Source organism: Gadus chalcogrammus, chromosome 8, assembly GCF_026213295.1.
Source record: "Gadus chalcogrammus isolate NIFS_2021 chromosome 8, NIFS_Gcha_1.0, whole genome shotgun sequence".
Lineage (NCBI taxonomy): Eukaryota > Metazoa > Chordata > Actinopteri > Gadiformes > Gadidae > Gadus > Gadus chalcogrammus.
This window is the reverse complement of record NC_079419.1, coordinates 1-9,057: the sequence shown is the minus strand read 5'-3', so window position 1 is coordinate 9,057 and position 9,057 is coordinate 1. Positions and strand designations below refer to the sequence as shown.

The window sequence follows — 9,057 nt, the reverse complement described above, 5'->3', positions numbered from 1 at the left end:
TGAGACTGGGAGTGAGCGACAGAGTGAGCGAGTGAGCGAGCGAGGTTAGGGTTAGGGTTAGGGTTAGGGTTAGGGTTAGGGTTAGGGTTAGGGTTAGGGTTAGGGTTAGGGTTAGGGTTAGGGTTAGGGTTAGGGTTAGGGTTAGGGTTAGGGTTAGGGTTAGGGTTAGGTTAGGGTTAGGGTTAGGGTTAGGGTTAGGGTTAGGGTTAGGGTTAGGATAGGGGGTTTTAACCACACTGCACCCGGGTGCAGACCGTTTTCGGTGGATATCTTTTGACAGCAAGGTGCTAGAGAAACGGGAGGCAGACGCACCCCCCCCAAAGGGAGGAGCAGCTTTCCAACGGTGCCAAGCCCGAGTCCGTGCGACCTTCACCCGCCGAGATATCGAGTCGGGCATCACATATGGTGCTGGCTGTAGCATGTTTGCACAGCGAAATCCTAAGTGTGCTCCGTTGAGGTCCCCTCAGCAGCCACCAGATGGCAGAAGCGGCCCCTAACCGTCATCACGTGTTAGTTTATTATTATTTCGTTTATTATTATATTATTTATTTATGCAAGTCAGGATGTAGTCTATGAATCTGAAAGAAAAGTAGGTAAAATGCATCGCAATACAACAAATCAAATCTATTATATTCACACACAATATTGATTCCTGTTCCTTCACTTTGTTTTTCCAGTTGGACACACACACACACACACACACACACACACAGTGTCAAAGCTCTAGGTGTTCAAGGAGTATGTCCTTGTTCTTTAGCAGTGGGCCCTAGACTTTAAGGCATAAACTGTTTTGATCCGTGGTCACTTACCTCCATCAAGTAGACGAGACAAACCACTGCACCCACCTCATGAAGTAACAACCATTAGTCTGACACTCAAACCATCAAAGAGCAGCCATTTTGAAAAGTGCAGCCATTTTGACCTCAAATCAAATGGAAATGCAATCAATGGAACCCAAAGACTATTGTTAGCAGAAGTAAAGTGCTTCGGTGTTTCATCGTGGACATGCCGTTTGTTTTTTATTCTGTAGGCATGTCCAAACTATTCCACAAAAGGGCAGAGTGGCCCCCTTTTGTCTCCATCTTAAACATTTACTTGTTTATTCATTCACCTCCTTCATTTATTAATTTGTTTGTTAGTTTTTTCTTGTAGCTGCTTATGTGGCAATACATTTGTTCATCCTCATGTCTGGTGATCGCAATCGTCCCATACATCATTACGGAATGTTTCACATGCAGTGCACGTTTTATGCATGCCCTTTTCCTGCAGTAGCTCAACGTTTAAGCCCTTAAACGAGAGCCGTCGTGTTTTTCACTTTTTCTGGCACCCACTCTATGTCAACATGAAGACTTGAATTATTTCACATCCTTCGGGGATTAATAAAGTCAGTCTATTCAAGGCGTTGTCCTTTGTGGCAAAAACATTTATTAAAAACATGACACCAAACAACAAGAACAGCGATAACCGGCAACAACAAATGAGAAACCCAATGAACCAAAGAGAATCGTTTCAGTCATCCGAGCCATGCCAGGTCCATGCCCTCATCTCCGAAAGACCTCCCGTCTCACACCATAGTCCCAACGGAGCTCTTCGTTGACAGCTATGTTTCTCTGGGCCAAGAACAGGACATAGTGTCTTTGGCTCCGTCTGTAAAGTTCAACTGGAACACCGCAGGCTTCACGTTGGCCGCCTTGCCCGAGTGGTTCATGCGCCTACCAAAGGCGTCCTTTTCCAGGGTGGCGCTCGCAGGGGAAGTTGTGGGAGTCGACGCACAGCTCGGTGCCTAGCCTGCCCCTGACGAAGAAGAGGTAGCTCATCGCTCCCTCCTGCATTGCATCCATCAGCCTCTTCCCCTCGGATTCAGAGATGAGCTTTCCGTGATAGCCGCATGTCACGTCCCCCTTGGAGAACGGCACGGTGGCGATGACGCCTGCACAGAAGGGCGAGAGAGAGAAACACAAACACGTAAACAGCCTTTATTTTGCTGCCAAGGCAAAGTCATCACAGTAAAGTTTGCACTGCGCTTTTCCCGTCTTCCCTCACCTCTGCCCTCGTGTTCTCCAAAGTCCTTAAAATCGATCCCCTTCCACCGTTGCTCCACCACCGACTTGAGGACAGCCTTCGTCGTCCTCGTCAGCCTCTTCCCCTCGGATTCAGGGATGAGCTTCCCCACCGACTTGAGGACAGCCTTCGTCAGACTTGAGGACAGCCTTCGTCGTCCTCGTCAGCCTCTTCCCCTCGGATTCAGGGATGAGCTTCCCGTGATAGCCGCATATCACGTCCCCCTTGGAGAACGGCACGGTGGCGATGACGCCTGCACAGAAGGGCGAGAGAGAGAAACACAAACACGTAAACAGCCTTTATTTTGCTGCCAAGGCAAAGTCATCACAGTAAAGTTTGCACTGCGCTTTTCCCGTCTTCCCTCACCTCTGCCCTCGTGTTCTCCAAAGTCCTTAAAATCGATCCCCTTCCACCGTTGCTCCACCACCGACTTGAGGACAGCCTTCGTCGTCCTCGATGGCTGCCTTTAAAGGGGAGACCCTCGTCATCTGCTGATGCGGCAACCGTTCTCCCGTTAGGATTCCATGGCAAGCTTCCTCCGACCGACCCTCTGCCATCTCCAGCAGACGCCGGTGCTCAGGCCTGTGCCCCGTCTCCTGAGAGCTGACATGCATCACAGATTCATTAAAGCAATGTACACTTGAGACATGGGGAAAAAAAAGAAGAGTCCCCTCAAATGCTAATCAAATCCTGAGCGCAACCAACCTGGGCACTGCACAATGCGCGGGGCGCAACGGTTCACCGACGACAAAGAATCCTTTGTTTTCTAGGTGGTCGACCAGTGAGCGGCGAGACGCTTCATCCGGAACCATGGCTGGTGTTCCAGTTGAACTTTACAGACGGAGCCAAAGACACCATGTCCTGTTCTTTAAAGGGGAGACCCACGCCTTGAGCACATCCGGGAGGGAGGGGACATTGGTTTTCCATTTCTCCTTGGCTACGACGGCTGCCACCTTGGCCTCCGTCGGTCGCTGCCTGCCAGAGGAATCTGGTAAGAACAGAGTGAGGCAGTGAGTTAGTGAGGCAGTGAGTTAGCGAGTGAGGCAGGCAGTGAGTCGGTGAGACTGGGAGTGAGCGACAGAGTGAGCGAGTGAGCGAGCGAGGTTAGGGTTAGGGTTAGGGTTAGGGTTAGGGTTAGGGTTAGGGTTAGGGTTAGGGTTAGGGTTAGGGTTAGGGTTAGGGTTAGGGTTAGGGTTAGGGTTAGGGTTAGGGTTAGGGTTAGGGTTAGGTTAGGGTTAGGGTTAGGGTTAGGGTTAGGGTTAGGGTTAGGGTTAGGATAGGGGGTTTTAACCACACTGCACCCGGGTGCAGACCGTTTTCGGTGGATATCTTTGACAGCAAGGTGCTAGAGAAACGGGAGGCAGACGCACCCCCCCCAAAGGGAGGAGCAGCTTTCCAACGGTGCCAAGCCCGAGTCCGTGCGACCTTCACCCGCCGAGATATCGAGTCGGGCATCACATATGGTGCTGGCTGTAGCATGTTTGCACAGCGAAATCCTAAGTGTGCTCCGTTGAGGTCCCCTCAGCAGCCACCAGATGGCAGAAGCGGCCCCTAACCGTCATCACGTGTTAGTTTATTATTATTTCGTTTATTATTATATTATTTATTTATGCAAGTCAGGATGTAGTCTATGAATCTGAAAGAAAAGTAGGTAAAATGCATCGCAATACAACAAATCAAATCTATTATATTCACACACAATATTGATTCCTGTTCCTTCACTTTGTTTTTCCAGTTGGACACACACACACACACACACACACACACACAGTGTCAAAGCTCTAGGTGTTCAAGGAGTATGTCCTTGTTCTTTAGCAGTGGGCCCTAGACTTTAAGGCATAAACTGTTTTGATCCGTGGTCACTTACCTCCATCAAGTAGACGAGACAAACCACTGCACCCACCTCATGAAGTAACAACCATTAGTCTGACACTCAAACCATCAAAGAGCAGCCATTTTGAAAAGTGCAGCCATTTTGACCTCAAATCAAATGGAAATGCAATCAATGGAACCCAAAGACTATTGTTAGCAGAAGTAAAGTGCTTCGGTGTTTCATCGTGGACATGCCGTTTGTTTTTTATTCTGTAGGCATGTCCAAACTATTCCACAAAAGGGCAGAGTGGCCCCCTTTTGTCTCCATCTTAAACATTTACTTGTTTATTCATTCACTCCTTCATTTATTAATTTGTTTGTTAGTTTTTTCTTGTAGCTGCTTATGTGGCAATACATTTGTTCATCCTCATGTCTGGTGATCGCAATCGTCCCATACATCATTACGGAATGTTTCACATGCAGTGCACGTTTTATGCATGCCCTTTTCCTGCAGTAGCTCAACGTTTAAGCCCTTAAACGAGAGCCGTCGTGTTTTTCACTTTTTCTGGCACCCACTCTATGTCAACATGAAGACTTGAATTATTTCACATCCTTCGGGGATTAATAAAGTCAGTCTATTCAAGGCGTTGTCCTTTGTGGCAAAAACATTTATTAAAAACATGACACCAAACAACAAGAACAGCGATAACCGGCAACAACAAATGAGAAACCCAATGAACCAAAGAGAATCGTTTCAGTCATCCGAGCCATGCCAGGTCCATGCCCTCATCTCCGAAAGACCTCCCGTCTCACACCATAGTCCCAACGGAGCTCTTCGTTGACAGCTATGTTTCTCTGGGCCAAGAACAGGACATAGTGTCTTTGGCTCCGTCTGTAAAGTTCAACTGGAACACCGCAGGCTTCACGTTGGCCGCCTTGCCCGAGTGGTTCATGCGCCTACCAAAGGCGTCCTTTTCCAGGGTGGCGCTCGCAGGGGAAGTTGTGGGAGTCGACGCACAGCTCGGTGCCTAGCCTGCCCCTGACGAAGAAGAGGTAGCTCATCGCTCCCTCCTGCATTGCATCCATCAGCCTCTTCCCCTCGGATTCAGAGATGAGCTTTCCGTGATAGCCGCATGTCACGTCCCCCTTGGAGAACGGCACGGTGGCGATGACGCCTGCACAGAAGGGCGAGAGAGAGAAACACAAACACGTAAACAGCCTTTATTTTGCTGCCAAGGCAAAGTCATCACAGTAAAGTTTGCACTGCGCTTTTCCCGTCTTCCCTCACCTCTGCCCTCGTGTTCTCCAAAGTCCTTAAAATCGATCCCCTTCCACCGTTGCTCCACCACCGACTTGAGGACAGCCTTCGTCGTCCTCGTCAGCCTCTTCCCCTCGGATTCAGGGATGAGCTTCCCCACCGACTTGAGGACAGCCTTCGTCAGACTTGAGGACAGCCTTCGTCGTCCTCGTCAGCCTCTTCCCCTCGGATTCAGGGATGAGCTTCCCGTGATAGCCGCATATCACGTCCCCCTTGGAGAACGGCACGGTGGCGATGACGCCTGCACAGAAGGGCGAGAGAGAGAAACACAAACACGTAAACAGCCTTTATTTTGCTGCCAAGGCAAAGTCATCACAGTAAAGTTTGCACTGCGCTTTTCCCGTCTTCCCTCACCTCTGCCCTCGTGTTCTCCAAAGTCCTTAAAATCGATCCCCTTCCACCGTTGCTCCACCACCGACTTGAGGACAGCCTTCGTCGTCCTCGATGGCTGCCTTTAAAGGGGAGACCCTCGTCATCTGCTGATGCGGCAACCGTTCTCCCGTTAGGATTCCATGGCAAGCTTCCTCCGACCGACCCTCTGCCATCTCCAGCAGACGCCGGTGCTCAGGCCTGTGCCCCGTCTCCTGAGAGCTGACATGCATCACAGATTCATTAAAGCAATGTACACTTGAGACATGGGGAAAAAAAAGAAGAGTCCCCTCAAATGCTAATCAAATCCTGAGCGCAACCAACCTGGGCACTGCACAATGCGCGGGGCGCAACGGTTCACCGACGACAAAGAATCCTTTGTTTTCTAGGTGGTCGACCAGTGAGCGGCGAGACGCTTCATCCGGAACCATGGCTGGTTAGGGTTAGGGTTAGGGTTAGGGTTAGGGTTAGGGTTAGGGTTAGGGTTAGGGTTAGGGTTAGGGTTAGGGTTAGGGTTAGGGTTAGGGTTAGGGTTAGGGTTAGGGTTAGGGTTAGGGTTAGGGTTAGGGTTAGGGTTAGGGTTAGGGTTAGGGTTAGGGTTAGGGTTAGGGTTAGGGTTAGGGTTAGGGTTAGGGTTAGGGTTAGGGTTAGGGTTAGGGTTAGGGTTAGGGTTAGGGTTAGGGTTAGGGTTAGGGTTAGGGTTAGGGTTAGGGTTAGGGTTAGGGTTAGGGTTAGGGTTAGGGTTAGGGTTAGGGTTAGGGTTAGGGTTAGGGTTAGGGTTAGGGTTAGGGTTAGGGTTAGGGTTAGGGTTAGGTTAAGAGCCATCTACCACTTTTGAAAAACGGCATTTTTGAGCTAGTTCGAGAACCGATTGGATCATGGGAATTCTTTTACCACCCACGGATAGGTCTAGGCCCAGCGGACTTGCTTAAAAAATGTGGCGCCCCTGGCGGTTTTTTTGGGTACTGCAATTTCGATTTTAAAGTTTAAAAGTGAAGCGTTTTTTTTTTTTATTGGATCATGGGAATTCTGAATAGTGCCAGTGGTAGCCCTTGGTCCCCCCTACATCCCCTAGAAATTTGGAGCAATTTGGAGCCCCAAGTTTTAACATTGGACGACTTTTAAAATTGACCTCACGGGGGAAGGGGGTGGATCATGGGATCATGGTTGGGGTTGGGTTGTAGGATTTTATGAGGCCGACCTTTTTGCAAAATTTTGGCCACCTGGTGGCTTGTTTTGGTATAGAAAATCCCATTTTCATTTTTTTTTTTTTTTTTTCTAAGTGTGGAGTCAACACAATTTGTTAGTAAAAAAATAAGTTCCCACAGAAAGTGTCTAGGAGCACGTTTTAGGCCATTTCGGGTCTTTTTTTTTTTTTTTTTTTTAATTAGAAAATTCATTAATTTTTTTTTTTTTTTTTTTTTAATTCATTCAATTTTTTTTTTTTTTTTTTTTTTTTTAATTCATTCAATTTTTCTTTTTTTCTATTTTGATGATTGGAAATTTGCAAATTCACTTTTTTTTTTTTTTTTTTTTTTCAAGATGGCGCCGCCCATGGCTGCATTTCCCCTAAAATAGATTTCCCCCATTGACAATGCATGGAGAGGCGGTTATTGCACTTACTTGGTTTGGTGAAGTTGTTATTGCACTTACTTGGTTTGGTGAAGTTGTCTGATAGTCGAATGGGTGTCTGTGTTGGCTCAAGTCATGTCATGACCCATTCACTGGGTCAAATTGTTTGGGTAAGGGTTTTTTTTTTTTTTTTTTTTTTTTTTTTTTTTTTAAATGTTTTTTTTTGCTGGGCTCGGTCCGACCCTGAATCTGCAGGAATTATATTTCTAGCCCCTTCCTAGGCCGAGAAAATAACTTAAAACCGATCAAATTTATTTTCTTTTTTTTTTCTTTTTTTTTTTTCTTTTTTTTGATACCTTTTTTTTGCAGGGCTCGATCCGACCCTGAATCTGCAGAAATTATGTTTCTAGCCCCTTCCTGGGCCGAGAAAATCACTTAAAACCGATCCAAATTAATTGACGTATGTTTAGGTTATTAAAAATAGAAGGGAGACAGGTAGAGGCTTCAAAACATTTTTGGAGAGTGTTTTAGAGCCCCTTGAGTCAGTCTGCACTGAGTCCGACGTCATTTTGCCCAAAATAGATTTCCCCCATTGACAATGCATGGAGAGGCGGTTATTGCACTTAATTGGTTTGGTGAAGTTTTATTTTTATTTTTTTTGCTGGGATCGGTCCGACCCTGAATCTGCAGGAATTATGTTTCTAGCCCCTTCCTAGGCCGAGAAAATAACTTAAAACCAATCCAAATGGAGATTTTTTTTTTTTTTTTTTTGGTCTTAATTTGGTCTTAATTTGGTCACCGTTGGTAAGTGACCTTGGTATAAGCGGGAGTTAAGCGGGATAATGCCCTTTGAGGTGTTAGGGTTAGGGTTAGGGTTAGGGTTAGGGTTAGGGTTAGGGTTAGGGTTAGGGTTAGGGTTAGGTTAAGAGCCATCTACCACTTTTGGGTTAGGGTTAGGGTTAGGGTTAGGGTTAGGGTTAGGGTTAGGGTTAGGGTTAGGGTTAGGTTAAGAGCCATCTACCACTTTTGAAAAACGGCATTTTTGAGCTAGTTCGAGAACCGATTGGATCATGGGAATTCTTTTACCACCCACGGATAGGTCTAGGCCCAGCGGACTTGCTTAAAAAATGTGGCGCCCCTGGCGGTTTTTTTGGGTACTGCAATTTCGATTTTAAAGTTTAAAAGTGAAGCGTTTTTTTTTTTTATTGGATCATGGGAATTCTGAATAGTGCCAGTGGTAGCCCTTGGTCCCCCCTACATCCCCTAGAAATTTGGAGCAATTTGGGTTAGGGTTAGGGTTAGGGTTAGGGTTAGGGTTAGGGTTAGGGTTAGGGTTAGGGTTAGGGTTAGGGTTAGGGTTAGGGTTAGGGTTAGGGTTAGGGTTAGGGTTAGGGTTAGGGTTAGGGTTAGGGTTAGGGTTAGGGTTAGGGTTAGGGTTAGGGTTAGGGTTAGGGTTAGGGTTAGGGTTAGGGTTAGGGTTAGGGTTAGGGTTAGGGTTAGGGTTAGGGTTAGGGTTAGGGTTAGGGTTAGGGTTAGGGTTAGGGTTAGGGTTAGGGTTAGGGTTAGGGTTAGGGTTAGGGTTAGGGTTAGGGTTAGGGTTAGGGTTAGGGTTAGGGTTAGGGTTAGGGTTAGGGTTAGGGTTAGGGTTAGGGTTAGGGTTAGGGTTAGGGTTAGGGTTAGGGTTAGGGTTAGGGTTAGGGTTAGGGTTAGGGTTAGGGTTAGGGTTAGGGTTAGGGTTAGGGTTAGGGTTAGGGTTAGGGTTAGGGTTAGGGTTAGGGTTAGGGTTAGGGTTAGGGTTAGGGTTAGGGTTAGGGTTAGGGTTAGGGTTAGGGTTAGGGTTAGGGTTAGGGTTAGGGTTAGGGTTAGGGTTAGGGTTAGGGTTAGGGTTAGGGTTAGGGTTAGGGTTAGGGTTAGGGTTAGGGTTA

At 47.3% G+C, this 9,057-nt stretch overlaps 2 long non-coding RNA genes across 2 annotated transcripts; both read right to left on the bottom strand.

Moving 5' to 3' along the window:
* Positions 1-1,176: 1,176 nt before the first annotated feature.
* Positions 1,177-3,122, bottom strand: LOC130387718 (uncharacterized). Its single transcript, XR_008896342.1, has 4 exons — positions 2,767-3,122; positions 2,428-2,664; positions 2,044-2,314; positions 1,177-1,930 (listed from the first exon to the last, which is right to left on the bottom strand). It is a non-coding gene; the product is annotated as an uncharacterized LOC130387718 (long non-coding RNA).
* A 743-nt stretch (positions 3,123-3,865) lies between these two features.
* LOC130387724 (uncharacterized) lies at positions 3,866-5,992 on the bottom strand. Its single transcript, XR_008896345.1, has 4 exons — positions 5,885-5,992; positions 5,546-5,782; positions 5,162-5,432; positions 3,866-5,048 (listed from the first exon to the last, which is right to left on the bottom strand). It is a non-coding gene; the product is annotated as an uncharacterized LOC130387724 (long non-coding RNA).
* Between the last annotated feature and the right edge of the window lie 3,065 nt (positions 5,993-9,057).